The sequence below is a fragment of the Lygodium microphyllum genome, chromosome 29 (genome assembly GCF_053477565.2).
Source record: "Lygodium microphyllum isolate KBCC chromosome 29, Lygodium_microphyllum_v1.1.10, whole genome shotgun sequence".
NCBI classification, from domain to species: Eukaryota; Viridiplantae; Streptophyta; class Polypodiopsida; order Schizaeales; family Lygodiaceae; genus Lygodium; species Lygodium microphyllum.
The window spans coordinates 62,501,919-62,529,397 of record NC_141163.1 but is presented as its reverse complement, the minus strand read 5'-3'; the positions used below and the strand labels follow the sequence as shown (position 1 = coordinate 62,529,397).

Here is a 27,479-nt window from a genome sequence, read left to right as displayed (position 1 = left end):
ACTTTTTTTTTTTTGGAGCTTCCTAAGACACCTATAGGGAATGATGGGATATGGACTATCATTTGCAGGTTTAGCAAACAAGCCCATTTCATTTCGGTGAGGAAGAAAATTAAGGTTGATCATATGGCACGATTGTTTTTGCAGCACATCTTTAAGTATCATGGTATGCCAGAGTCGATCATTAGTGATCGAGACTCCCGGACGACCAGTTTATTTTGGAAGGGCTTGTTTGAGAATATGGGTACCATGCTGAAATTCTCATCATCCTTCCATCCGCAAACAAATGGTCAGTCTAAGGAAGCAAATTCCACAGTGTTAGATCTTTTGAGGTGCTATGTTTCAGACCACAAGACACAATGGGAGCAGTATTTGCCCTTGGTTGAGTTTGCTTACAACAACACAGTGCATAGTTCTACACGGACAAAGCTCCATTAGAGGTGGTAGAGGGTGGTAAGAAAGTACCCTCTATTTTGCACACAAAAGATAAGATCTTTAAGTTTGATCGCTATGTGGAAAGCATGGATGTAACTTATCAGAAGGTTAAGTATACGCTTCAAAGATCACAAGATAAGCAAAAGAGAGCAGCTGATCATCATAGGCATGCTTTGCACTTTGCAAGGGGCGATTATGTATTGCTGCGATTTGAAAGTGTTGAAGAGGACAAATGATGCATGCTATAGGCTGAAATTGCCTCCACACTGGCACATACACAATGCCTTTCATGTGAGCTTGCTCTTAGACCTTTTCATGGAGATGTGCCAAAGAATGTCTCTGCTGAAATTCAGCCGGAGGTTGAAGAGCTCGATAAAATACTAGTACCAGAGCTGATTTTGGCACACAAAGAGAGGAAGATGAGGGGTAAGGGTTCCAGAAGGTACTTGGTGAAGTTTCAGAATTATTCACCAATGGATGCCAAATGGATGGAGGATGACTTGGCAGACCATCCTCAGTTGTTGCAGCTTTACCTTCATGCTTTCCAATTAGAGCCGACTTTAGTTCGGGCTCAATTAGGTTCAGCATAGTAGAGGTCTAGAGTATTACCTGATGCTTGTGAGGGAGCTAGCACCTCCGCTCCTTAATAATGGACAGCTCTAGAAGTAGTGGATCTCGAATGTATTCAGCATACATTCAAGGTATTGTGACTGAACAGTATATTTGCCAAGAGATCACTATTCAGTGTACTAGTCACTATGTTTGGTATGCAGATCGGTATGGTTTTCATTGCAGCTCTGAAACTATACATTTGCATCCGTTATGCTTGGTGTGTAATCAGTTATGCTTGGTATGACATTGGTTATGCATGGTATGGCATTAATTAATGATCACCAGGGGCTGATTATCGAATGTTGGTTTTCAGCGTATGATCATTAATATTCAGTGGTATTCAGCTCAATTTTTGATCAGCTTGAGAACTGTTTATGGTCACTTTTTGGATAAGTTCTGCATCAGTTTTTGCATGGATTACTGGTCAGTTTTTGCAATGAGTTTGTGACCAGTTTGGGGTCACATTTGCAGCAGTTTGTGATCAATTCTCAGATCAGCAAGTGATCAGTTTATGATCAGATTATGCTCAGTTTTCAATGGTTTACATCTAGTTCCATGGACAACAGCATATGTTATGATGCCATTGATGTTTCAACCATGGTTTATGCTTGGTTATGTTATGCTATGGTTTGGTTTTGCTAGATGAGTTGAGCTCATAAGGAATGGACATGTCACATGATAATCTCGCAATGTTTTTGAGATTCTTTGTGAGTCTTATGTTATGTTATGTTGGCTGGTAATTTTCAGCATATGTTGGGTATATGGAATGGTTAAACAATAGTGCACAATGTTGTGTTGACTATGTTGCCCTAAGAAAAATTCCAATGTAGTACTTTGCTTTTGATGCATTTGGCAATGCAATCGAGGACGATTGTAAGGATTTCTAGGGGAAGGGCAATCACGAGGACATGTATTTTTGAAACCTCACTTAACATGTGGTTTAATTTTTAATCACATGGTTAAGTAAATGTTGCATATGTGAGGTGTAACTGGGGTGTTAGAGTAAATTTATGAGCTCGCGACCCGAGGAAATCATGGGATGTCAAAGGCAAAAGTTGCTATAAGTTATGCTGCACAAGTACTTGGTGATATCTGGTGCCAGTTGTTGGCCTAGGTCATTCATTTGGCCATAAGTGTCAGTTGGTGACACTAAAGATGTGGTGTTTAATGGTACCTAATGTCAATCTGATGGTCAAAGATGACGCAGAGATACTCGGGAATGGAAAACCATTTGGGAAGGCTGCCACTTGTCAAAAATGCCCATGCAAGACTGATAGTATATTCAACTTGCAAGAGAGAGGGAGGAGATACTGCTGATCTAATTTGCAGCCATTGAAGGACCTTTTGAGGCAGCCAAGGGCAAGAGAAGACCAATCAACAACAGGTGACAACATCTACAAGCCTTTGAGACAAGGCAACAACAGTAAATGACTAATTTTCTTGAGTTCCTTGCATCTACAAGCTATTGTGGCAAGGCAACAGCTACATTTGACTAATTTTCAGTCATTCTTCACGACAAAACTCTGAATTTTCTCTCTCATCTCCTAGCCATTTCATAGCCTTGCTCTAAAGATCTTAGCATTTCGACCCTTGGAGGTTGAGAAATTGCAAATTTCTCTATTGTAAACCCTAATTTACAGCAAAAATTGGGGTTTAGCAGTAGCCTTGGGAGGCGTGCCAAAAATTGGAAGCTTCAAGACTTGAATTCAACACGGCTGAAGATGAATTTCAGCTAAATTCAAGTTCAGGACTAGCCACCCATTGAATTCTGGGCATTTCCATCATCTATGAAGTGGGTAAAGGCAAATTGAGTGTCTGAATCAAGGGGCAAAATAGATTGAAGACTTGCTGGTCACTTTGGACAGCAAGGGGAGTTTAGATTGCAAAGGGGATCGAGAGAATCCCATTGTAAATCAACTTTTTTTTCTTCAACAAAGCTAAAGAAATACTGAAAGGGGCGCCAATTTCGGGGCCAATTGGGTGTGCATTGTCCAAGATCAGTAGGTAAATTTGTATTTTCAAATTTGCACTAATTGTTGTTTGCTGTAATTAAGTTATAATCAAGGATTCACCACCCATCCACGGAAGGAAGGCTGGTTACAAATGATGTCGTTTCGGAGTCCACGTAATCTAAAAATATATATGAGGAAGAGTCTAGCAGTAGCGGCGCCTGTGACGGTCTTGGTGATAGGGATAAAATGTGACATTTTTGTGAATCTATCTACCAAAACAAGAATAGAGTCATATTTGTTTGATTTGGGAAGATCTGTTATGAAATCCATGGACAGATAAGACCAAGGTCTCCCTAGAATGGGCAAGGGTTACAGGAGGCCATGTGGTTTGTGACCTGGTACCTTGCCCTGTTGCAAGTATCACATGATTTTATATATTTCTTAGCTTCTTTCTACATCTAGGGCCACCAAAAATCTCTTGAAATAAACTCTAAGGTCTTATTAACTCCAAAGTATCTTATTATTGAGGTGTCATGGCACTGTTGGATTACCTAGAGTCTCAACTTTCCTGAAGGGATGTAAAGTAGATCCTTATAGTATAACAATCCATTAGTTTCCTCAAACTCACAAACTTCATTTCCTTTTCCCTCTTGATGTTTTCTCTTGATATTGTTGGCCAAATCATCATGCGGCAAGGCTTCATGGATTAACTAGATCAAGATAAGGTCATCTTGGTGACAATTGGAGATGGTTGCTAGCTGGAGGTGCTCTGGCTTGAATAGTATTACTCATTATTGATCAAAAGCTTCTTCTCCCTTCTTAGGTGCCAGATAGGATCTTCTTGATAAAGCATCTAATTGGCATTGTTGGCATCTTGGGCGATAGGTGATAGCAAAATCAAAGCTGGATAAGAAGTTACGTCAACAAGATTGTCTTTGATTGAGCATGTAGGTTGTCATGAAGTATTTTAGATTTTTGTAATCTATATAGACGATAACTTTATGAGTTGCACCCTCCAGATGATGACGCCAAGTATCAAAGGCATCTACAATAGCAAGAAGTTCTTTGTCATGGATCTCATAGTTTATCTTTGGAGGGGAGAAATTCCTTGAGTGGAATGCCGTTGGATGCATATGACCATCATCTCCATGCTAGGACAAGATGGCTCCTAAGGCGTAGTCTTATGCATTGGTCTCCAAGAAAAATGGCTTTGTAGGATCTGGATGGACTATGATTGGGGTAGTGGTGAAAGCGGTCTTCAAGATCTGGAAGGCCTTCTCGGCTTCTAGATCCATGAGAACTTTGAGTTTCTTGTGAGTCTGGTGAGTGGTGTGACTATCTTTGAGTAATCCTTGATAAATATCATGTAAAAAGTTGCAAAGCCAAGGAAACATTGGACATTGCGTACACATGTGGATGTTTGCTAGTCAAGAATAGTCTCAATCTTCTTGGGGTCCATATAGATTTCTCTCTTGGAGACATTGCACCCCAAGAATTCCACTTATGTCTGATGGAAAAAACACTTCTCAAGTTTTGTATATAGTCCCTTTTCTCTAAGCTTTTCCAAAATTAATTTTACATGGTGCTTATGCTCCTTTGGATCTTTTGAGAATATGAAGATATCATGCAAGTATATAACTGCAAAATCAGCTAGATGCTTTCAGAAGATATCATTCATCGCATGTTGAAACACTGCAAGAGCATTGGTGAGATCGAATGGCTAAACAACATACTCGAAGTGATCATACCTTGTGCGGAAGGTTGTCTTCCATTCATCTCCTTCTCTGATCCATACAAGATTGTAAGCCCCTTGTAGATTAATATTTGTGAAGATCTTGGCTTTTCCAAGGCGTTCCAAGAGCTCTAGTATCAACGGCAAAGGGTATTAATGCTTGATTGTTATCTTGTTAAGTTCTCGATAATCCACACACATTCGAAGTGACCCATCTTTCTTCTTTACGAACACAATTGGGGCTCCAGCAGGAGACTTCGAGTGCCTAATGAACCCCTTGGCTAAGTTCTCATCAATGTTCTTACATAGTTCAGCTAGTTCATCTCACAGGATAGCATGTAGATGGGTCAAAAAAATAGTTGAGCCCCCTCCTAGAGTTCTATAGCACAATCATATGGTTTGTGTTCAGGCAAGAGGCCTATATTCTTTTTTTAAAAAGACATCTTGGAATTCTTGATACTCACTTAGTAGCTTGATTGACTCATCCTTACTAGATTCTTGAGGTGATATATGATATATCATATAGGTCGGTTCCTGCCCTACTGTGTATATAAAGGCTTTGGCTCCTAGATATACCAACTTTCCTTGATTTTCACGACGTGTAATCTTTTGCTTAACCCAATCAATTTCTGGGTTATGTTTCTTTAGCCAAGGCATCCCAAGGATGATTGGATTTGTGGGATTGGATATGACATTAAAGCATACACGAGATCTGTGATCGCTAAGACACAAAGCCATCCTCAATGAAACATACGGAGGCCCTGAAGTGGACCAGGGCTTTCAGGGAAAGGGTCTTTCTTGGCAAGATCATCTGGACTGTGACAAGGAAAGTTTCCATGGGTGTAGCTAAGATCAAGAGACCCTTTCTTATATCAATATCTTGTTATACGGCCTCATTTACAATTGGGCATCCTTGTTTTCCTACTCGAGGATGGTTGCAACAACTCTTGGGATTCTTCCCCTCTTATTGTTAGCAATCATAGCCAGGCAGGCAGGCAGTCGGCTGCACAGTCGGACTGTGCAGTCGGACTGCCATGTGGCAGTCCGACTGCCTGCAGCCCAATCGGCTGCAGACCCGACCTGTCCTGTTTGCGCCCTGTTTTTCTAGCTATAAATAGCCGAAGATTTCCACAGTCTCCCGCACTTCTCTGCTCGTAGATTACAGACCGGTGACACGCGCAGATTCCGTCTCTGTTCGCAGATTTCAGACAAGAGACAGTGCAGACTGCAGCGGACTTCGAGGTGAACAGCAGGTTGCATTGTCGAGGTGGAGACACGCAGTCCAACGCACTGCGCCCGTGTGTATATCTGCATATCTTTGTATTCAGCACACTTTATACATCAGATCTTCATCTTCCACTGTCTCTTTCTCTCTCTTCTCTCTCTGCGTTCTCTCTCTCTCAGTCCTACGCTTCCGCACCGCTGCACTCTGACATGGTATCAGAGCAGTGTTAGAGGGCTGACTGAGCGCAGAATCAACCTGATTAGGAGTTTCCATCGCGACACAAATTTGCGTTTTTTGCGTTTAAGGGCAGACAGGAGGGCTGCGCCTTGGAACAAGGCTGAAACGAGTGTGGGCGCGCAGGAAAGGAGTCCAGGTGGTGGATTTGCTGCTGTTTACTACTGTTTGATGCGGAGGAAGTTTGAGTTTTCAACCTACAACTGCAGGTTTTGCTTTTTCATCGCCTTCGGCGGGTGAAGAAGGTTCAGGACGCAGAAGAGCCTTAGCAGGCTGAGTTTTCCCAGTCAAAGGGGGTTGCTTTTGTGTTTGTGAAGGCATTATAGGTGAAGATGTCTACAGAGATTGACTTGGAGTTCCAGTCGATTATGGACCGGAAGGTGCCTGTCTTACCGGCTCTTCCTGTAGATCAGAAGCTCGACGGCGACAACTACCGCATTTGGTGCGTCATGATGTTGGCCATCCTTGAGTCCTATGATTTGACGGAGCTGGTACAGGAGGAGATCGACCGGCCCTCGGTAAGAGATGAGTCCAAACTCTCTTCCGATGCTCGTGCAGAGTTGGCCAAGGCTCAATCTCATTGGGACAAACTGAATGCCAGGATTCGTTCCTTTCTCTTTCTATCATGTATTACAGCCGTAATCGCTCACATCGAGCACTTGACGGTGGCTCAGGAGATATGGCTGGAGCTTGATCAGATGTACAATCGGATGACCCTTATGAAGCGGGTTTCTTTGGAGGTACAGATGCGGACCTTGTCCGTAAATAAGTCTTCTTCGCTGCAGGAGCACATTAACAAGCTAAGGCAGCTTCAGATGCAGGTTCAGAATGCGGGGAAGCCGATTTCCTCTGAAGACATGGCGATCACACTTTTGTCCCAGTTGCCGCCACGATTCGGTACATTTTACTCTGCCCTTATTGCTTCGGGGCGTGAGTCTACTCTTCGGTGGGAAGAGTTGGTTCCTATGGTCTTGGACCAAGAGGAACAGTTAAAGGGACAGAATGCTTCCAAGTCGGAGGCGCTGACAGGTCAAGCCTCTCAGAAGAAGGGGAAGGACCAAAAGAAGAAGAAGGGGGATAACAAGTCCAAGAAGGACAAGGACAAGGACAAGGACAAGGACAAAATCTCCACATACCATATTTGTGGAAAGACTGGCCATTGGAAGAAGGATTGCCCTCACAAAGACAAGAAGGACACCAACAAGAAGGACACCAAGGATTCTGGAGCAGTGGCTGCACCCTCATCAGCTGCATTTCTTCATCTAGCTGTCATTGAGGATGCTTCATCGAATGCTTCTGATGCTGCGATGACGGCTCCCCAGGCTCGAGAGTGGATCGTTGATAATGATGCCTCACGGCACATGACTCCTTCATCAGATGGTGTTGCCCAATTGCGACCCTCGCGTGGGCAGATTCTCATTGGAGACAGCTCTTCAGTATCTATTGCAGGTCGGGGTAAGATGCAGCTTATTCCCGATGGACGAGGTGGTACCCATACCTCAGAGGTTTTACATGTACCAGGCGTAGGGTACCATCTCCTTTCAGTTCATAAGATTTGCTCCCTTGGCCTTTTGGTGGAGTTTGACACTACTACTGTGCGAGTCCTTGATCGTGGATTGAGGAAGGTTCTCTCATTCGGATATGAGGAGAACGGCATTTATAAACTGAAGTCTTCCACCGCCCTCTCTACTCTTCTTCTTACCTCTCAGTCACAGTCAGAACTATGGCATGCTCGGTTTGGTCACCTGAACTATGATTATCTTCGGAGGGCGTCACGTGGACAGCTTGTTCGAGGGTTGCCGGATATAGCGGTGAGCCAGCAGCCATGTGTCTCCTGCATTCGGGGGAAGCAGCATATGGATGCCATTCCCCACACAACTTCGCGGCGGTCTACTTCACCGATGGAGCTTGTATCTACAGATCTATGTGGCCCTATGAGGAATGAGTCCTTGCGTGGGAGCTCGTACTTCATGCTGATCGTGGATGACTACAGCAAGATGACATGGGCCTACTTTTTGGCCTTAAAGTCAGAAGCTTTCTCACACTTCAAGGATTGGCTTCTCTTTGAGGAGAACCGATCGGGCCTGAAGTTGAAGACCTTGCGATCCGACAAGGGCGGTGAATTTGTTTCTAATGAGTTTGCTCGGTTTTGTGCAGATAAAGGAATTCACCAGGAGTTTGCCAATACCAACACTCCTCAAGAAAATGGCATTCTTGAACGGAAGAACCGCAGTGTGATCGAGATGGCGCGCACCATGATGGAGCACCGACAGACCCCTCAGGTTCTGTGGGCCGAGGCTGTGGCTACTGCCGTCCACATCCTTAATCGATCCCCTACTTCGGCCGTGGAAGGGATGACCCCGTTTGAGGCTTATTTTGGGACGAAGCCAGATGTTTCTTACTTCCGGGTCTTTGGGTGTGATGCCTATGTTCACATTCCCAAGGCTCACCGTGATAAATTTGAAGCAGCTTCCCGAAAACAGGTGTTTGTTGGCTACAGCTCCCAGTCCCAAGGCTACCGACTGTATGATCCCGTCAAGCAGGATGTGTACACTAGCCGCAATGTGCGGTTTGTGGAGGTTCCGGCTATGTCAACGGGTGAGGAGCATCCCGTTCTTGGAGATCCAGGGGAGAGTTGGGCTCCTTCTACAATTCCACTGCAGCCCGTGTCTTTTGATTATGATTCTGTTTCCGACACAGAGTCTACTGCACCACCGGTCACCTTAGAGGAGTTACCACCGGTGGATATTCCAGAGTCCTCTGCTGATGAAGAGAGACGAGGGGAGGTTCGGCCTCCCCCTCGCTGGGCCCGTGACACACTCCGTGATTCAGGGATCGAGGGGGTTCCTAAGGAGTGGGGACCGCAGGATGGTCCGCGGCGGTCACGGCGGCACCAGGCACATTCTACGGAGCTCGTTTGCTCTAACTATTGTTTGATGACCCGTGTTATGCAGGATCGAGAGCCCACCTCCTTGAAGGAGGCTTTACAGTCCACACCATGGAAGAAAGCTATGGAAGCCGAGTTGGAGGCTATTGAGAGGAATGGCATTTGGTCACTCGTGCCCCGCCCCCCGAACAAGAAGGTGATTGGTGTCAAGTGGGTCTTCAAGACCAAATACCTTAGCGACGGTTCTTTGGATAAGCACAAGGCTCGCCTTGTTGCTAAAGGTTTTGCACAGCGCCCAGGGATTGACTGTCATGATACTTTTGCCCCCACAGCTCGTATGGCGACCATTAGAGCTGTTCTTGCTTTGGCTGGCCATAGGAGATGGCCTGTTTACCAGTTGGATGTGAAGTCGGCCTTCCTCAATGGTGATTTGAAGGAGGAGATCTATGTTGACCAGCCTCCTGGCTTTGGATCTTCAGATGGGAAAGTCTACAGGTTGAAGAAGGCCTTGTATGGCCTCAAGCAGGCTCCGCATGCATGGAACGAGAAGATTGATTCGTTCCTCCAGTCTCAGTTGGGATATCGGCGTTCCAAGGCCGATCCGCAGCTTTATGTTCACAGTTCCGACGAGGGTTGTGTGCTTTTTGTCTTATATGTTGATGATTTGATTGTCACAGGTGATGATGCACAGCAGGTCCAAGAGACGAAGTCAGCTTTACATCGGACGTTCGAGATGACGGACTTGGGTCTACTCCATTTCTTTTTGGGCCATGAGATTTATCAGTCTCAGAGGGGGATCTTCATCTCTCAATAGAGATATGTATAGGAGCTCTTGGTGTCTTTTGAGATGGAGGATTGTCGGGCCCTTTCTACTCCTATGGATCCGAACTAGAAGGCCACTTCCCATTCAGCTTCTCCTTTGGCGGATGCTTCCCGCTATCGTCAGTTGATTGGGTCCTTGATTTGGCTTCTCAACACTAGGGTTGATCTATGTTTTGCTGTTGAGCTCTTGGCAGGGTTCATGAGTGAACCTAAGACGGTGCATTGGCAGGCTGCTCAGAGGATACTTCGGTATTTGAGGGGGACGTCTGATTTAGGGATTCATTACCCCGCAGGGACAAATGGTTCAGATATTGTACTTGCAGGTTGGAGCGACTCGGATTGGGCCGGTGATGTGGACCACAGGCGGTCTACTACAAGTTACTGTTTTACCTTGGGTGCAGGTGTTGTTTCATGGAGTAGCAAGAAGCAGCCCACGGTAGCCCTTTCGTCTACTGAGGCGAAGTATCGGGCCGCGTCTTCCACCACATGTGAGGCTGTGTGGCTTCGGAGATTATTGGAGGAGCTTGGGTGCCCCTAGACTCGTCCTACTTTGCTGCAATGTGACAATGAGAGTTGCATTGCCTTGGCACGGAACCCTGTTTTTCATGCCCGGACGAAGCACATAGAGATCCAGTACCACTTCATCCGAGAGAAGCTTCTGGATGAGACCATCACTGTGGAGTACTGCAAGACGGAGGACAATCTTGCGGATTTGTTTACGAAGGTACTTCTCCAGGCTCTACTTTGGAGACATTCCAGATCCCTCAGGCTTCTGCCCAGCCCCGGCTCTGAGAGGGGGTGTTAGCGATCATAGCCAGGCAGGCAGGCAGTCGGCTGCACAGTCGGACTGTGCAGTCGGACTGCCACGTGGCAGTCCGACTACCTGCAGCCCAATCGGCTGCATTTAATGCAGCCGACCTGTCCTGTTTGTGCCCTGTTTTTCTGGCTATAAATAGCCGAAGATTTCCACAGTCTCCCGCACTTCTCTGCTCGCAGATTACAGACCGGTGACACGCGCAGATTCCGTCTCTGTTCGCAGATTTCAGACAGGAGACAGTGCAGACTGCAGCAGACTTCGATGTGAACAGCAGGTTGCATCGTCGAGGTGGAGACACGCAGTCCAGCGCACTGCGCCCGTGTATATATCTGCATATCTTTGTATTCAGCACACTTTATACAGCAGATCTTCATCTTCCACTGTCTCTTTCTCTCTCTTCCCTCTCTGCGTTCTCTCTCTCTCAGTCCTACGCTTCCGCACCGCTGCACTCTGACACTTATTTGGGCAATTTAGGTGATGAGTCCAAGGTTTCCACAATATAGCATATATGATTTTCTCTTCGTCTTTGCTTTTCTTGTGGGGTCAAGGGCTAGAATTTGGTATTATCTATTTGCATCGGTTCAAGCTTGGCTGATTGGGGCTGGGTTTCATTAGCAAGGCCTTAATTCTTCTCACTTTTCTTGCTTCCTCTCAAACAATCTATTATCACACTGGATGACTTGCACGATATAATCGTTGAGTGTTTTTGCCTTAGGCATAGTGAGCATGAGGTCCTTGATGTCATCTCGAAGACCCCATCTAAATTAGCTAATAAAATACTCCTCATATCAAGTGAGGTCACAGATTAATTGCCTAGATTCAGATACATAAGCATAGGCAAGGCGGTTTTATTTCTGCTACTTGACCAATGTCTGCATCTCTAAACATGAAAGTGAAGTCGCACAAAAATGCCTCATAGTTATGAAGTATTGACATATTCTTTTCCAAGATTGGGGCGAACCATGATAAAGCTTAACCATAAAGCAAAGTCCCAATGAATTCCACCTTGGAAGCATCATCTGGATACCTATCCGATTGTATGCGACTATAGAGCTTTACTTGTTGCAGAAATCCCCTAAACTTCAAACGGTCACCATTGAACTTTCCTGGCATGCTAATCTTGGATTCTCGTGTTGGGGGTTGATAAACACGCAGAATCATCTAATCACTTCCTCTATTGTTCTACAAGTCTCGAATCTAGTCTTGCATCTCTTGAAGCACAGGGCCTAGATGCATAGGGTGATCTATTTGAAGTTGCGCTTGTCGTTCATTCAAGTCTTGAATTTGTTGTTGGAGGTTTTGAAGGGAGGCCATGATTCTTTCAAGGGTCACCTCCATGGTGCTCAATAGGGCTAGAAAGTAGTCTTGCCAAACTGTTATGGAAGTACTAGACTGTGCTCGAGAGACTAGACTAGATACAAGATTTGTTATAAGAATTCTGATTACAAGATAATCTTATATAGAGACATAAGGTACAATGATAGATAACTTAGCAAGATACGGAAAATCCCACAACCCAAGACTGTAGATGTAGACAACAGGACTCGATAGGATATGAAGGATCCCACAATCCGGGACCGTAGGTATGGATACAAGATATCAGAATTACAAGATCTTCCTTGATAGGAATGAACCAGATACAAGACATTACTAGACAAGATCTCATATTACGAGACTATAAGGTGACGAGACAATAGGAGTATAATGGAAGACAAGACAAGACTAGATACCATGACTAGACAAGAACTAGAACTGGAACTCGAAGTTACTTACTTGAAGGTCTGAACTCCTTGAGGTCCCAAGATTGGCATTGGCAAGACTGAGAAGCTCTATGGCGAGCCCCTCCTTTTATATGTGTTGAAGGGTAGCTAAAGATATTTTAGAATGTTCCATGATGACATCATCAATGATGCACGCGATGACATGGCAAGGATAGGTTCGCATGGTTGGCTTGAGGATGTCCTATTGAGGGTGTGTTTGCATGGGGTGTGGATTCATATGGCACGAGCAAGTATTAATCCGTACACTTGATCATGGCATGTCCGTGATAGTCATGTGGCCAAAAACAATTTTATTAATGGAAGTACTAATAACAATCTTCGAATAAAGTTTTAGAAGATATACATGGAGCTTCAAGGGTATTTATTGAAGTCTTAGAAGTAAACTTCGTCTTCTTGTTCTTGGGATAGCCTCGATCACCACAAAAGTGATCCATCTGATAGCAAGCGAAGAAATGATCCTTTGAGTGATCCTCGTTGCGAGTGACCTTGTACTTACCATCCTTCTTCTTATGCAACTCCAAAGACGGCTGGTGAGTTACTGCTGGGGTAGCTAACTACTTTAACTTAAAGACAAAGGCAACTCAATGGGAGTCCCCCCGTCAACTAGCTACCCCTACTCACACCCAAAGTATTATCAAAATTCGTTGCATATCTATGGATATCCTCATGCAAATCAAGCAGATTGCGCAATACGTCATTTTGGTATACTGGTAGCAATCCGAAAAGGTAACGCATGTAGAGTAGCGCTTAAGGATCATCTAAGGTCTTTGTTTTGTGGTGTAAGAGATCTTTAAACTCTTGTGAATATGCATCTGAGCTCTTCTTTCCTATATTGAGCTCAAATAATTTTTGGAAATTTTCAATCCAGTCATCGATCACAAAACGTTTCTAAAAAACGGATTGAAAATCAACCCATGTTATCAGCTTGAGACATAGCCCCGTCCACCCAGCATACATTTTTCCCTATAGCATGATTTATATCTTCCCGATGCACTGAATCTCATCGAACTGATATAAATCAAAATACACCATTCATTTGGCCAACCATAAATCGATGTTTATCTCATCACATTCCTTCTTTTCCCCTTTAAAGGGATCAAGTTGGAACTAAAGAGACAACATCCTCATGGTTGCGGCACAAATGGCAAATGGGGAGTGTGCATCTCGGTCAACTATCATTACATTTCTTTGACTTGAGCTTAGAGAATCACCACAAGAGATGAGTATTCATCGGATTTGAAAGAAAAGAAGCTTTGGGTGTTGCCCATGCGCATGTTTGGGTTCGGAAGAAGTGAAACAAGCATCCTCCATGTATTCAAGTTTAATGGGAATGGGTATATCAAAAGGAAATACCATGTGAGAAGTCATGAAATCAGTAAGAGAAAGTAGAGAGAAGAAAGAAAAGTTTGGAGAGAGAGAGAGAGAGACGATAATTAGAAGATCAAGGAGTGTGAGAGAGGAGAGTAGATTGTAACAAAGGCAGTCTGTAGAACTAAAAGACAATTTGCATTTAATGCAAAACTAGAATCTTTTTACTCTTTTTTTTTGCGTGTGTTTGTTTGCGTGTGTGTGTTGTGGGAGGGAAGGGATGGAGGAGGGGAAGGGGAAGGGGGTGAGCTGAGGGCCACATTCAAGCTTAATGAAGGCACCTTAGACTCAATTGGGCTAAAAAACATTGGTACTCAAACAAGAAAAGAAAGATTGAAGAGAAAACATTTAAACACACATACAATCTACCAAGAAGGACACACCAGACATCAAGAAGCTCACGGACTGCCATGTTAATTCACAACTTGCCACGCCAGCCTATCTCGAGACTACCAACATTCAATTCGCCTCCTTCACTTGCCACCTAAGCTCATCTAGGCAATGCAAGATAGCTCTAGTTCATTGTGCACAAAAGATATGAAGTCACAACCAAGGAACAAAGGAGATTGCTATATGCCAAGGGACTAAATCATCTCTAAACAAGATATCAAAATGTTGTAGAAGGTCGAGCTGCCATTGGAGAACACCCTTAAGTTTCCCAACATGACATTGAATGCTCGAGGCAGAAAAAATGAACACATTGCGAGTGACCCAAATATGCTAGCAACCCCAAAATCTGAAAAAGTGAAACAAATCTTTATGTGAGGCTAAGGCTAACCATTGTATTTAGCTTTTCCAAAAACCCAATCAAGCGGACACATCCTTGTGCTCCACCGCATGCCACATGTTTGAGAGAAGGGCCCAAATCTTCTAAGCAAAAGGGCAAAAAATGAATCTGTGATGGGAAGACTCTACTGCAGTGGTACAAAAGAAACAATTCCCATTAGATATACCTCTGTGGTGAAGGGCCGACCCAAGAGGGAGGGCCCCGGCCCCCCACCAACATTCTCCAAGTCAATACCTTGCATTTGAATGGCCTCTTATTGATCCATCCCTCCATTGTTGTCCATTTCCACCAAGCTTTAGATTTGTACAATCCCCAAAGAGAATTGGCTTTGGTGGTGATCCATACACGGTTTTTATAATGAGATGATAGAGCTAATTCACTAAAAAGGGCTGAAGGGTCAAACGCCCTACAAGATCCAGTCCTGCCAAGGGCAATTAGAATCCAGAACAGGAAAGGGCTGCTGGTCCTACAAGAGATTAGAGACTCTACCCTAGAGATCACTGTAGCCACGTGGTACCCAAAACACTCTTCTAATGGTGCGAAAGGACATCATGTGCCTCGGGGCAAGAGAGTGGCATCAACCACTGAGGTCAATCCACACACATCTCTCTTTGGGGTAAAGATCCTCCCGAAGGAGGTTAGCCTTAACCATGTGTTGAAATGGAAAGCCCAGAGGCTTTTCTCGTCCTTATCGAGGGAGATGCTAACCTTCTCTCCTTCATTCGAACACTCCACACACATCTCTCTCTCTCTCTCTCTCTCTCTCTCTCTCTCTCTCTCTCTCAATGTACTGTCATGAGGCAGACTTGATGTGATTGTACCTGTTGTGAGGCACCTGACATGAATGAGCCTGTCGTGCTCTCGTGACGTGAATGAGTACTGAATGCATTGATGTAGCAGTATTGTATGCAGTAATTTACTGACATGGCAATGTACTGACTGTTGTGCTGTGCATACTACCGTAAATGTGCTCAGAAGCCTGACGTGCTGTGCCAACAAACAGTTTATGCTATAGTCACATTTTATGTTGCAGACACATTGACATTTTATGCTACAATGACAGTTTAGGGGAGATTGACAGTTTTATGCTACACTGACAATTTATACTACAATCACATTTTATGTTGCAAACACATTGACATTTTATGCTAGAGTGATAGTTTAGGGGAGATTGACACTTTTATGCTACACTAACAGTTTATGCTACAGTCACATTTTATGGTTCAATCACATTGACAGTTTATGATACACTGACAATTTATGCTATAGTGACAGTTTATGTTACTGGTTTACTGCTCTAGTCAAACTATAAACAGTTTGTGCTACAGCATATGCTATAATCATGATGGAAGAAACTAACAATGAAGGAATCACAAAACCAACCATGGAAATAATGTTTCATACACCACCAAAGAACCCAAGTTACAAAATCTATGGGTGTAAAACCCGAGATTGGAATGTCTCTCCAGGGTCAAGTAGATATGGGAAGACATCTCCGCAAAATCAATGAAACACTATGAGGAGATGTTGAATGACCATGCTCCATGTTGAAATGCGTATCACAAGGAAGGAAATGGAAAGTGATATACAAGAGTGGGTTTGAGCTGAAATGATGGAGAAACTAAAAAAGAGATGAAACAAACATTGGATGCACACATGGCAAAGAAAGATTCAATGATCTCTAACCTAAAAGAAGAAATAGAGGAGTGCAAAAAGAAATTGGACGCACAAAAGAAACCACAAATCACATCGGAGCTGCAAAAAGAAATGGATTTTTTAAAAAAGGATATGTACACCTAGCAAGTGTGCTAGAAGGCACCCAAAAGAAAATGGTGAATATTGTCAAAGAAAGTGCAAACTAGATAGATGCGGCAAAAAAGAACAAAGGAATGCATGGCAACAAAGTGGAAGTTATGAATGCCACCTTGAAAGAAGAGGCAAAAAGACAGGCACGTACACTCCACATAAGAGTGGTTGGACTAGATGAGAAAAGCTCCCCAATTGAAGATGCTATAACTCTTGCCACCAAAATTGGGGCTACAAATGTACCCATTATTGGAGCCTGGCGAGTTGGGAAAGATGGCACAAAAACAAAAGTCCTCATCCTAAAGTTTGAAGACTTGGAAAAGGAGAGAGCCTTCCTCTCCAAGAGGATTTCTCTCAAAGGAGAAAAGATCTACCTAGATGAAGACCTTACCCCAGCCCAGATAGCCTACATGAGGGAAAGCATGCCACATGTTCTAGAGGCACGAAAAGCAGGTAAATGGGCTGTCTAGAGAGATGAAAGAGTCATCATCACAGAGAAAAGCATAGCATTATGGTGTGTGGCCTATTAGACCATGAAGTTCACACTATGGAATTGTAATGGCTCCCTTAAGACAGATGCAGGTTATTTTGAGGATACTTTCAAAGCCATAGACATTGCTATGCATACTGAGACACACTAGTGTAAAGACAGCCATCTATCTAATGTATATGGATATAGATGGGAAAGTGCATATCAGCCTCAGCTTAGGAGGCCTGCAGGATGAGGACATTAGGAGGTATGGCAATTCTATTTAGAGAAGAGCTTGGAGATATAGTCCAAGTGGTACATAGAGATGGAAAGGTAAGATACATGTGGATCAAGTTACGTACAAATAGAACTCGGGACATATATATTGCCATATGCTACTTTCCCCTTGCATACTCTAAGTTTGCCCCTAAAGAGGCATCCCCGTACACCCCACCACTATATGAGGACGAAATAAGATTTATGAGCATTGGGGATGTTTTACTAGACTTTAATGCATGCATAGGAACCAACCAATCTACTTTCTTTGCCATTAGCAATGAGATGTTCAAAGATATTGCATTAGATGAAGTGGGATTAGTCAAATCAGCCCAAGATAGAGAGAGAACGGAATATGGAACACACATACTAGCATTGGGATGTGCACATGGTTTAGTCATCCTTATTGGGCTGCCACAGTGGCCAAGATGTAATGGTTTCACATGTTGGAATAATAAGAAAGGGTCAAGCACAGTGGACTACTTGATTGGATCACCCAACTTGCTACCTAACATAAAAAGAAAATCTCAGACAAACCAATTAGATTAGCAACAGACCATGCTATTCTAGCTTTCACGATGCAATATGGGCATATACATGAGGCAAAGTCCCACATACCAAAATTGCCACACTATGATTTTGTGGAAGCGACCTCACACATATACCACACTACTGTGCAAGATCCATTGAGGGAGCTAGATACACAGGCCTCTTTGGATGAGTTTGCAAGACAGTTGGCTAAGATAATACATACTCAGCAGCCTATGCTTTCCCACACACTACACCATCAGATAAGCCTCCATGAGGTAATGCCCCACAGAATGGCTAGTATAATGATGAATGCAGAGAGACACGAGCAGGTTTTCAGCGAGAGGTGGCACTTGGCATATGTACACACAAGCATGCTCGAACACTCTTTAGATGATTGGTACACAAAAAGAAGTGGGAACCATGAAACCAGCCTTCCTTCTTGGAATGGGTGGTGATAACCTGATTTAAGAGTTAATTACAGCAATAAATAAATGCACATAAGATGAAATACACACTTTACCATAACATTCTTGGACAGTAGACTCCCTGTTGGCCCCAAAACTGGCGCCCCTTGTGATATTTCTTTAGCTTCATTCAATTGGAAGGAGTACAACTTGAGATTCTTTAATCTCCCCCTGCTAACCAATTGCTCTTGCTGTCATAAATGACCAGCAAGCCTTTTGGGTCATTTGCCCCTTGATTCACCTAGGACTTCTTCTCCAATTTGACCCTTGGCTAGCCAAATGCTGCCCCAAAACAATTCGGGATGGGTTGGCTCCTAAAATCCCTTGATAATCTTCTATTATCAGCTGCTGATTTCAATCCCTTGAGCCTTCAATCTTTGACACAGATCCCAAGGTGGCTGCTAAACCCTAATTTCTGCTGTAAATTAGGGTTTACTGCAGAAATTACAGATCAGCCCACCAAAAATGGCTGAAATCTCCTCCAAATGGCTGAGAATTGCTGAGAATGGCTAAGCATAGGCTGAAGGAGATAAGAGAATGCTGTAGAGAGAGAAAATTCTGAGATTTGTCGCGAAGAACTGATCAAAATCAGCAGCTGCCCTGCTGTACCAGCCCCAAACGGATGCACCAACAACAATAGGAGCATCAAAGACTATGATCTTCAGGAGAAAGTGCATCAGCAACAATTGCCAGCTTCCCAAGGTCAAAAATGTGCAATCTCCATCACCAAAATGGTCTCCAATGGCTGGGAATTGGCCCCAAAAGCTGGCAGCATTAGTCCAACACCTCTTCCCAACAACTCCAAAAATGAAAAAACGAGATTTCCCTCTCCCTTCAGCCCTATTTAGCCTTTCCCCCACTTGCATAGGAAAGTTTTGCCAAGTGGCAGCTTTCTTAATCCATTTTCAGCAATTTCCAGTCATTGAATTAATTTTCAGAATTAATTAATCCTGAAAATTAATTCAGCCCTTAATCCATGCCCAGAAAATTGACCTTGCCCATCCAAAAATTAATTGGCTAGGCCATTTGCAACCCAAAGTGGTCCCATGCATTAATTGACCCTTCGACAAGCATTAATCCATTAATTAATGCCTAGTCCCTAGTGTCACCCCTGACACTTAATGGCCAATTAATGGTCCTAGGGACAAACTGACACCAAAATTCACCTAGAATCTAACAAGTGTAACTTGTTACAACTTTTGCCTTTGACACCCATCTTTTTCACAGGGTCCTTCGGCCTTTAACTGTGAAAAAGTAGCTTGCACCTCACATGTGCAACACATGTGCATCTTTTAGTTGCACATTTGATTAATCCTTTAATCAAATGTCAATTAAACATAAGCAAAGCATCAAATTTTCACGTCCTCGTGAAAAAATATCTGATCTGACTAGAAAGAGAAATGTATTCCATGTTCTTGGGACAGGACAGCAAGAGAGCATGGAGAAGGATGCATTAGAGCCAATCACCTTTACAGATTACTAGATCGGATGATTGGCAAGAATATGCTTGCACACTTTATGATGTTCCTAGCCAAGAGCCTATGCCACTCCCCTCAACCTCAAGACCAGCGTTGGCTCACATCTTTAATAGGGCAGTCTATGAGGGATTTCCAACCAATTGGTCAAACCATACTATTATGCCTCTTTTTAAGAGTGGAGACCCTACACTACTTAGTAACTATCGAACTATCATGATTGGATACATGCTGGCCAAAATATATGGCTCTATTTTGGAACAAGCATTGAGTGAATCGGCCGAGATGCATAGCTTGAGATCAAAAGGCCAAGCTGGCTTCATGAGGGGATATACAATAATACAACTCTACACAATATCTTTACATTGAGGGCAATCATCGAAGAAGACAAGGCATTCAAGAAAAAGATCTACTACTGTTTTGTGGACTTTCGCAAGGCCTTTGACACAATGCCACGTGCTAGACTTGTGAGAAGAATGCAAGGCATTGATGTGCTCACAGAGGTACAATGGAGTATCTATGCCTTGTATGAGACAGTGACATGCAGAGTATGGACACCTAAGGGCATCTCAGATACGGTCAATAGCACCATTGGGGTGAAACAAGGCTGCCCACTTTCACCAACTCTATTTGCGCTATACACATATGAAATTTCAAAAAATGTGGATGGAGTTGGTGGGGGCGAGTTGGAGTGCTAATACCGTTATTGCTTTAAGCAAACAATATTGTACATATATCTGACTCGCCTAAGGGACTAAATAGATACTTGGATGCATTATCAGCTTTTTGCACAGATAGAGACCTTAGGGTGAACCTTGGGAAAACTAAGTTATGGTATTTAACACTTCAACTCCTTGGGTGATGAGAGTCAAGCACCGGTTTACTTTCGATTGGAGAGCCAGTGGAGATGGTCAAGCAGTATGTTTATTTGGGGGTCACATTGAAGGGACCATAGTTCAGTTGGAGAGAGACATCAAAGGATCGTTCGGCAAAAGCATATGCAATCTTAGGTGCGTTGGAGACGCAATGTGCTCTATAGTTTCATGATCCGTGCACCAAGCTGTGGCTTTTTGACACCCTGTTTACACCCACACTCCTATATGGGGCAGCTCTTTGGGGTCCAAGTCTCTTCCACATGAGGAGACAGCCTTTGGGAGACCAAGATGGACCAGAGAAGGAATACTATGATGGATGGGAGCGTATGGAAACACCACTGGTCATGATGATCACACGTATGATATGAGCGAAGAGCTCAAACCCAGATGAGATTATCAGAACTGAGTTGGGAGCATCACCCATGGTGGTTGAGGCCTTGGTCCATGCAATGACTTTTATACCTAGACTATGGGAGCTCCCCCAAGATAGATACCTACGGCTGGCCTTGGCCTCTTCTAGACAACTAGCAATAGATAGTGACAAACATTTTTGGTATGCTCACATGAGTACATGGATGAGTTTACATGGGCTGCAAATTGACAAACTATCCCCCTTTGACTATAGCCTGGATTACCCTACACTTTACCTAAGCCGAACAAAGCTGAACCATGTGATCAGAGCAGACATACTGAGGTTAGATACGAAGAAGAATTGGATCCAACCCCCCTCCCCCATGGCACAGGGATGGCACACTACCAGACCCACATCCTTCGAGTATCTGAGGATGGTTTCATCACCCGACCCAGTTACATGGATACATAGCTGCCTCATATGTTGCATACAGTTATTGGTAAGATCCACATCTCATCCCACCACATGAGGATTGAGACAGAGGTAGATGGGAGGGCATACAAACAGAGGAACGCATATGCCCACTATGCAATAGAGAGCTAGAGACGGGGGAACACTATATCTACCAATGCATGGTATATTATGATATACGAGGCAAATATCACTATTTGTTTCGAGAGGGTTTTGGACCCTTGAGACGAATCATGCAATTTGAGGATCAGAGATGCTTGGGTTTCTTCCTCTTGGAGCTCTAGAGACGCAGAGCAACTATTCTACGGAGTAGGAGGCCCCCACAACTCGACTCACATAGATAGAGAGCAGTCACTAACTTTTTTACTACTACATGATTGAGTATGGCACATACCACTACTATTGCCACATAGCCTACATGTAGGTATCTCTTTGGATAGAGCAGTGGCACTCAGCTGCTCTAGGTGCCCACGTCTACCTAGATGAAGGCCTAGACATCCAAACCACAGACAAATTAGACCACAAGAGACAAATGCCGAGACACCTCGGCCATGCAAAGATACATCTCCTTAGAGGATAGTCATCTCATTGATGGAGAGTTTCCTTTTTCTAATTTTACTTTTGTATCATCGGCATGTTTTCTTCTTTTTATAGGACAGTATTTTACTTTTGAGTCTTATCCGCATGTTTTTCATATTTCTCATTCCAAATGAGAAACACACCATCATTGTATGTGTTGCTATGGTCTCATAGGCCACATTGGCCTTTTAGAGACGTTAATATACTCTGTGTGTGTGTGTGTGTGTTTTCTCTCACCATGACTACTACTTAATGTTTCTCTCTCCACAATTGTCTCTTTCTACATAGTCTACCTCTTTCTCTCTCCATGACTTCACCATATATTGATACTAAACTTTACTCTAACAATAACGATAATGTTAGCATTATTAATGATAATACTGATGCAAACATTAAATGTTAAAACAAAACAACATTTAATGCTGCATCAACATTAAAACCAAACATTAACATTAAATATTAAATTGACAAAAATTATTGTCAATCAAGACTCTTATGCTTATCCAGGCCACAAGGTTTTAGCTTTCGACATCAGTTTACCATAGCCCCGAAGTGGCAACTCCTCAAACTCCAATCATCAAAACCATAGAAAATCCTTACACACAAGTATTGCCTCAACACAAAACCCGAGCACGAGTACAAAACAAAAAACATACCTTGCTTTTGTACCCACCAACCACAACATGTGCCTCCCATGCATACCCCTCCCACCAACAATGTCCCATATCACCCTTAACAAGATAAAGACATACCTATCAAGTGTGAACCATCGCAGTTCCGTGAGCAAAAGTGGTTTTGTGCACGTCATCAGATCTCACATTCAATTGCAGGCTGATGCTCTGATACCAATGAAACATTCCCCTAGGATCCAACCCACGCACAAGACACGCCACAAACCATTATTACAATAAAAGGGATGGATATCAGACTCACCTCCCAACCATAGAACCAAATGGCAACTCTCTAAGCCTGGAAGCTAGCAACACTCCAAGTCACAACCACATCCCAAGGGTTGGTATCCCCACCATCCCACACCATCTCAATATATGGATGCATCAACCAACAAGTCAAGAGCAAGAGTGGTGATCACACAATAATGTGCACAATAGGGCCTTGGGTCCTATAAATAGGGCTTGGTTGTCGTAGCCCCAAAGTGTACTTGGTGCAATAGTACTAAGTTGCTTCATAACCACAGTGACCAATGCTACTAGCGCCGATCCGAATGTCCAGGGATGTAACACTACTACTTCAAATTGACGAAAAGAGAGTGATTCCTCTAGTTTTCCCCGTCGGATTTTGGTTCATTTATTACTTCATAGATAGTATACAATCCTTTGGGGCTATATTCTTCTACCTCCCTATCTCTATCCACAACTAGTATGATGAGGTGCTGAGCTGACCAATAACCCATCTAAGGCCATGTGAAAGGTGGGTGTCCATGTATACTCTTTGTCTAATAAAACCACTCTTAGAGGGGTGAAGAAAATCTGTCTAATATTGTAGCATCTTCCTACCAAGTGGCTCGATTGGGTTCACCCAAGTCTTCTTAGTGTCTAGTTCCACAATGTCCATCCTAATCACCTGGTTCCACTTTGAGCAGCTGAGTGAAAGATGGGGCAATCAAGGTCGTAGTTGAAAGGTGGTGCAGCATCTATCTTGATCCCATGTAAGCTGAGCTAGGTGCTCACTAGGACATACCAGCAGAGAGTGCCAACCTCTGCAGCCAGCTGCTTGGAGGACATAAATGCGGCACACAGATAAAAGATCCCACAATCTATGAGGAAGGTCACAACTTGAAATGAAGCCTTTGTGACCATAGTTGTTGCACCTACCTTTGCTCGAATGATCTCATGAGGAACTGATGCCTTGCTGCAAGTCATCCAGGCTGTCATCATCAACAATGGTGTCTCCGTATGCTGCCAGCCATCATAATACTCTCACTCCGGTTCATCATATCCCATAAGCGGCTCTCTCCTAGTATGATAGAGGCTAGGTCCCCAAAGCTCAGCACAATAGAGAAGTGTAGGTGTGATTAGTGTGTCAAATAGCTGTATATTATAATTGGATGTTCCCGGAATTGTATGTGTGGACACTGGCTAGTGCAGCCCGCGGTGCAAATCCATGTGTTAGTCTAGCATTTGCTGCTTCTTTCATGGAAAATTATGGGCCTTGAATAGTAACACTGAGGTATACATACGATTTGATGATCTCAATGGTCTCTCCACCAAAGAAAAACCAATGCTTTGATCGAGTCAGCCAAGCTTGCATTGTATTAAACACCATCACTTCAGTTTCCCTACATTTAGTGAGAGATCTCTATCATGACAAACAGCTTGTGTTGCATCGAGGTTCTGTTGTAGACCATCTGTTGAGTCTGAATGAGGACTATGTCATCTGCATAGAGTAAGCTGGGAATCAAACTCCAGCCAGCCCTATGCCACAGGTCCTCCAATCATATCTATGTAATCAGTCACCTCAGCTATATGAGTTCCAAACAATGTGAGTGAAAGCGGGCAACCCTGTTTAACCAAATGGTGTTACTACTCTCTCAGATAGCCCTTTTGGTGTGCGTACCCTATCTGTTACAGTCTCATACAAAGCATACAATCCAGGGTCCTGTAACCTTCTCATTGGTCTGGCACATGGTGCTGTATCAAAAGCTTTTTTGAAGTCCACACAAAGCAGCATTCAATAATGGCTTTGAGTGTAAGCACATGGTCCAAGGTTATGTAGCCTCTCTTGGCTGGCTTGTTCCATAGCCCTATGTTTGATACTCTCTCTGCCCAACTGCTCAATCCATTTTTTAAAGGTTGATACATGGATTTTTGGTTGGTAATGATCAATCATAATAGTCCTCTAATTACTAGGGAGTGTAAGGTCTCCACTCTTGAGAGCAGTACAATGGTATTGTCAGTCCAACTGTCTTACACATGGATAGGGCCATTTACCTTTGGGCACCTGCCATCAGACACTTTGATTCATACAACCACAATAGGGCCATTTACCTTTTACACATGGATAGGGCCATTTACCTGTGGGCACCCATGATCAGATACTTTTATGCATATGACCTTGGAGTTTTTGACCTGTCAAGCATGTCTAAATCTAATTCTGTTGACTCACTTATGTGCGGCACCTTTACATGTATGCAATTTTAATTTACAATTTGCATGGAAGTAAGTTAGTTGCCTCAAAAATGATATTACAATGAATTTTTGGGGGTCTTAGACATTAAATTTAATTTCTCGAATTGTCCTAGAGCACCTGCCTTCACAAACAACTCTGTCTATACATGTGAATCAAGAGTGGAGACTATCTATCATGGCATGTGAGAAATGCTCAGCCATTAGACCATCCTGATCTTAAGCATTTCTTGTTTGCAATCTGTCAATAGCATCTGACATCATACCGCCTGTGAAAACAGTAAATGTAGTTGGTTTGACTACTATGGGGTGTGGTATTGGGGGTTCCACCTGAACATCATAGATGTCTTTTGTATATGCATGCCAACACTCAAGTTGTAATAGGGTTGGATGGCCCTCTTTCTTGTAGCATCTTCCGTGCCTTTTTGTCGTCCTATCCAAAAAACAGCTGGTATAATTTTGTCTTAAATCTAGCAAGGTAATGACACTTTTCCTCTGCAGGAGACATCAAAAGAATGTTTTTGCTCTTTGTGTATGGTGTGCCCAAGTGCAATCTCTTCTGTAACATGTTTCACATGCTGCAGCAATCATTGTCATACCAAGTATTTTTGGGGAGTCGAATGGGGTGGGGAGGTCTTCTGCCTAATGGTCATATGTGGAAATGCATAGGCTGCTGCATCGTGTAGAATGTCTGCTAAATCACTTGTGAGTTCCTGGAGTGATGCATCTAGATGAAGAGTGGTCAGCCTGCCAGACACAAATGCTGCATGTATCTCTGGTGAAGTGATATGTTGAGTATCAGGAGACAGATACATGCATTCTCTTGTATAATTGCTACTAGCCCAACAGGTCTATCTGAGATGGTGAACTCTTGAATATTTTGCAAGAAAGCCCATGAGGTAGTCCACTGTACTGGCCCCTGCCCTGTTGTTCCAACAAGTCAATGCATCAGGACCCAGCCAACAGGCCAACCCATCAAAAATCACTAAACCAGGTGCATTGCCGAAGGCAAGAAAACAACTCCCATACTTGGTCAGATCTTCCTTATCATGGGTTGTGTGGTGCAAACACACTTCATTTGCTGTAAGTCCTCTATACATGGGATCATCGAGCTGACTGCCATGCATTAAAATGCCTTATAGCAAAACGTATCCTAGCACCATGAATCTCATAAATGTATATATAGTGATTCCCCTTGGCTGGAATATTTGGAATATGCACTTTTTTTTTTTAAAGGTGTACCGCATAGGCCATGTCGCGAAACCAAAAAAAAAAAAAAAAGTTATTTTGTTTATTTATATTTTGTTTTATTTTATATTTGTTAATTTTCTATTTTATTTTTTGTGTTTATATTTTTTATTGAAAAAAAAAAAACCTATGAGTTCTTACCCTAATGCACATGTATCATGCATCCACATCTCTATGTACCACCTGGATCATACCTCTAAGGCCATCCCTGTATAGAACCGCCATCCATCCTGATCCTCTACTCCCTCCAACTGTATGTCACATGTGGCTGCAAGTGGTATGTTGAGTCCCAGCTATAACCCTGAACTGATTACTCCATCATGGACAGCCCTGTCTGGCCCCACCTTCCGGGATCTCTGAAGGTTTTGGTGATTGGTTTGCCACACCCGGCTAGAGGTTTTCCCATAACACATTATAGCTACTCCAAAACTTGAGTATCAGGGCTCCCAATCGATGCAAGGTCTTTGTGACAATTGTGCAGTGTTGCAATCTGTTGTTTCCATCAATTTCTAGGTGCATTCAAGAGTAAGGGGGCAGCAGTTGGAGAAGAGGGAACTGAAAGAATGACTGAATGGTCCACAACCTTAGAGCTGCCCCATTTTCCTGTCCATTCAAATATCATCTGCATTGTGATGATTGATCCACAATCCTAGAGTTAGCTCATTTTTTTCTGTCTGCATATATCATCAGCACTATCACAGCCACTGAGGCTAGCCAGATTTGCACAAGCCAGAAGGGGGGATGAAAATCCAGCATCTTTTGAACACCTCCCTTGCCAAGAAATGCCTATCTCAATCTCAAAAAGAGGCATTACAAAATCATGGCTGGTAACTGGTTCACCTTATCGATGGGCACGATCTATCTTAATGCGGATGTTTTTGGTTGGAGCAATGGGTTCATACCACAATAGAAGTTATAGGAAAGCTATCTTCCTGGTTTTGGATCCAATTTACTGACATGTTTGGCATCCTCTAAATGTTTAACAAGTTTCACAAGAGAGACATTCTATCAGTGACCACCTTGGTCAAAATAGTCCAATAGATTGTAGGATGCAGCTCTAGCAAAGCTGCAGTGCAGCTCTAGCAACAACCAGAGCACAGCTCCAGCGATGCCATGGTTGAGCTGTAGTAGTGCCATGTGA

General features: G+C 43.4%; 1 protein-coding gene and 1 non-coding gene across 4 annotated transcripts in view; both read right to left on the bottom strand.

Annotated features, from left to right (window-relative positions):
* The window catches only part of LOC148010701 (phosphatidylinositol 4-phosphate 5-kinase 9-like), a 186,820-nt gene that overhangs the window by 59,754 nt on the left and 99,587 nt on the right, over window positions 1–27,479 (bottom strand). The window lies entirely within an intron of this gene.
* Window positions 15,260–15,379, bottom strand: LOC148010702 (U6atac minor spliceosomal RNA). The gene has a single exon (XR_015689619.1). It is a non-coding gene; the product is annotated as a U6atac minor spliceosomal RNA (small nuclear RNA).